We start from the raw sequence: 4,170 nt of genomic DNA, 5'->3' as shown, positions 1-4,170 counted from the left end.
CGGTGTGGAACCATCTGCCCCAGCTGTTGTGCTATCCTATCTCCGGTCCTACCTCAGTTTTGTCTCATGACTCACCTGTTTCTCCTTGGATGAACACCTGAACTGGCTCGCTTCCTCTAGGCTTCTCACGCCAGGGGCAGGGGCAGTGAGAGGCAACACTGTCAGAAACGAAGATACAGAGACAAGTTAGACTGGGAGGGGCCCACAAGTGCATATACCTGAGTCCTAGCCCGGTGATTCATTTTTGTTCCAAATCAGTGTCTCTCCAAGTTAATTACTAGATACCAGGCTCAGACATTTTACTACTAGGAAAAAATATGATAGGTAGAATATTAAATATGTATGTTATACACATCACACACATATGTATGTATATGTGTGTGTGTGCATATGTTGGTATGTATACTTTTTAAGAGCTCTGTAAAATTCTGGTGGTATGAACTGTTACACACACCCCCAAGGGAAGAGCCATTTCTATCTATTTTTAAGTCAACAGCACAGGATTATATTAGTGAAAGCCTAGGCCTCACACCAAAAAAAACAAAAAAGACAGAATGCTCAAATTATATAATAATAACAACAACTTCCATTTGTGATTTCTTACTGAACACCAGGCACTCTGCTGAGGGCCTTAATTCCTTCACTTACTCCTCACAACCCTAGGAGTTGGTTCTCTTAGTGTCTGCATTTTCTAGGTGAGGAAATAAAAGTTTTAAAATCAAATTTCTTGCAAGGTCACAGAGCTCGTAGGGGGGTGGGGGTGGGGGAACCTTCCACTTTCTGTCTGTGCTTTCAGAAAGGATACATTTCTCCCTCCTCAGCTGATCCCCAAGACTTACCCATCAAATGGGGGAGGGGGTGGCACATAAAATTAGTCCAACCACCAGCAAGCCGCCTATGAATGTCATTTCCCTGGCATCCTGAGGGTGGGCAGATGTGCCTCTAGGGTTCCATCTACAGGCAATGGATGTGTCCTCACTCCCTGCCTGTGACCCTCACTGTCCACCACCTCAAGAGGGAGAGAGAGAACATGGGTAAAAGGGTAGAAGGAGCAAGAACATCTCTCTGTAATAAACACCCACAAATTGAGGCTTTCTGGAGCGGCCAGGGGCTGTTAACTCCAAAGTCTTCAGTGTCCTCGTTTACAAGTCTTCAGCATTCTCATTTAACAAAGAGTGAAGAATTCTATTAACAAGATTAGCTGTGTCTAAACATTAATTAATCTGGTGCTCTGCTGGCATGTGGGTGGTGGTATGCCCGTGCATGCACAGAGGAGAGGCCAGCCCGGGTGGCCATAGTGGAGTTCAACTTGGCGGGGAGGGAGTCACTTGTGAGCCCCTAAGCCAGTCCCCGCCCACCCACCTGCCAGGCTGCACCTGGCTGCTGGCCGCACACCCTGGGAGGCCTGGGCAGGAGCAGGGGACAGGGCTATTAGCAAACGATGGTGGGTTACTTGCAAACAGTAAAGCAAATACTAGACATATAAATATAGTAGAAAAATCTTTTGGAGCAGCTGGTCAACCCCTAACTGTACCGGGCAGGTTCTGATTGAAGGCATATTGACTAAGTTGTGCAGAAAAAAAAGCCCAACGCAAGGCAGTTTTTCTTATTTAATGATATTCTTGTATATGGCAATATTGTCATCCAGAAGAAAAAATATAATAAACGTCATATTAGTCCCCTGGAAATATGTCCCTATTGATTCTGTCAAAGATGAGGGAGACTTGGGGAGTGGATGGCTTATCAAATCACCAACTAAATTATTTGCAGTCTATGCTGCCACTGCCTCTGCCACTGCCACTGAGAAATCACAATGGGGGAATCACATGAATAAATGAGCTACTGATTTACTCTCCAAAATTGAGAAGACAGTAAAGAGCCTGCTGCTGTCTGGGTTCCTGACTCTGAGGCAACTGTAAGTATGTGCTGTCAGAAGGCAAAATTCACACCTGGTAACCTCGTCACCATTGCCACAAATGTGGTTTTGTTGTCCTTGGCCCTTCTCTGAAGAGAGATTTCTTTTTCCCAGCCAGGCCTCTAAGCCTGTATGGATTTGTGACTTCTGCTATGACCTGGGGACATGGCCACGTGCCAGCCTACTAGCTCTGACTCCTGCAGTCAGTCATTGAAGTCTCCCTTAAGTGATGTATCAGATGATGATGCCAATGATGATAACAGTGACTAAGGACATATGTTGAAATATTTCATTGGGTGTGACTATCTGAGAATTCAGCGTTGGGGGGAATGGGAAATTCTGAGCTCTCTCTCATTTTTGCTCTAGTCATGAATTTGTCTGAGAAACTTTTAACCTATGTGCCTCAATACATTCTATAGAAAAAAAAAAAAAAAAAGCCTGTGCCCTGATGGGGTAGCTCAGTTGGTTAGAGTGTCATCTCAATATGCCAATGTCTCGGGCTCCAGGTCAGGGCACATTCAACAACCAATAAATGCATATGTAAGTGGAACAACAAATCGATGTTTCTTGCTCTCTCTCTCTCTCTCTAATAAAAAACAATTAGAAAAAAGAAAAAAGATCCTGTTGTCATTCCCCTCAACCCCACCACTGCCACCCCTCTATCCCAATTCTCTACTCTCCTGCAGGGATAGCCTATTGCAAATATAGCATATAAATTTTTGGTTTCTTAGTTTTGTTTAATTTTAGATTATTTTCTTGGAAGATTGGGAAAAGGTGTTCATTTAATAGGTCATATACTACATTGTTGTTTATTATATGTTCTCTTATATGGAAAAACTAAAAGCAAAGAATGATGGAAAAAGTATAGTGTGGTTAGTTGCTAATATTATTAGCTTTTTTCTAACGATTCTATCTAATGGTTAAGACACCAATAACAAAAATACATGTACCAAGTGGTGCCTTATCATAACAGCACTGTTACATGAAATAAACCCCATTCTTCTCACTTTTTAGTTTGTTTTAAAAATACACTTTGGCTCTTTGGGGTAATAAAATGGTTATGAATGGGTATAATTAGAAAATACTTGTCATCTGACAGCTACAAATAACTAAATTTAGAAGTCATTCATATAAATATTTTTCCATAAAATAGTTATGATTATATTTTTACATTTTATATGTGTCAAATATAATTAATAGATCATTATTAGTAATTTGGTTTGAAATTTATCCAATATAGAATTGTCATATTGCATTAGTTTCTATTTTTAGTAAGATATTGGTAGGTAAATTCATCTGCTTTAACATTATTTCTAGAATGAAAAATCTTATAAAATATATGAAATACATTAAAATCCTATGGTAGAAAAATAAAATGAAATCCTATGATAGAGCACAGATCTACTTAGGCTAAAATTTGGAAGAAATAACATGCAAGAATAGTCAAGAAAAACCAATTAAGTTTGACTAGACTTCTATGGAAGTATTGTTTATTTCAGTGTGATACTATCTTGAATTTATAAATACAGTGTTATATTTTATAAAGTTTTGTAAAGTCCCAAGCATTATTTCTGTTTCTGTAAAGCAAGTGTGTGTTTAATCTGTTTCTGAAATAATTTTGCAATGTATGTGACTAGAGTAGCAATTGATCTTTCTAAATTGTGAACTTTACTGAGTCAGTCTAGATTGCTTTTGAGAAGTGGTCATTTTTCACTCTGCTTTGAGGCAGCCATTAGGTTGAAAGTATATTTATCACATAAAACTTAATGCATTTTGTACTACTCGCTCTATTTATATGCTGCAAATACCTAGGGTCTTTCAAATAATAAAAAATTAGTCTAAATACTGTTTTAAGTTCTAAATTCTTTTGTTTTTAAACCTTCAAATCAGGATATATTGCATCTGTTATGAGATGTTTGACTCAGTGACTTGTGGTGGAGGATTTTTTGGTTTGGTGAAGGGGCTAACATTCTATGAGATTGTGAGAACATCTGAGATACGTAGATCTCCAGCAGGAAATGTCAAAGAAAGGCACGGTAAGTTTGTTTGTTTTAATATCAGATGGACTCTTGTTTCCAAGCAATGTACTGTATAATCAACATATCTGAAAAGGACCATGAAACCCGAGAGCTGTTAATGGAGACTTCCTGGTTCACCGGGGCTTAGCAGATTCAGGAACCAAGAAGAAATGTTCTGCAATAACATTTGCACTGTCAACCTCTTGGCTTTTTTTTTTTTTTTTTACAATAAAAATA

General features: G+C 39.0%; 1 pseudogene; it reads left to right on the top strand.

The window, feature by feature from the left end:
* Positions 1 to 963: 963 nt before the first annotated feature.
* On the top strand, positions 964 to 2,185 carry LOC103290340 (pleckstrin homology domain-containing family F member 2-like; annotated as a pseudogene).
* The last annotated feature ends 1,985 nt before the right edge of the window (positions 2,186 to 4,170 follow it).

This window comes from Eptesicus fuscus, chromosome 8, assembly GCF_027574615.1.
Source record: "Eptesicus fuscus isolate TK198812 chromosome 8, DD_ASM_mEF_20220401, whole genome shotgun sequence".
Taxonomy (NCBI): domain Eukaryota; kingdom Metazoa; phylum Chordata; class Mammalia; order Chiroptera; family Vespertilionidae; genus Eptesicus; species Eptesicus fuscus.
Note: the sequence above shows the minus strand (reverse complement) of the source record. Positions and strands in the feature narration are given on the sequence as shown.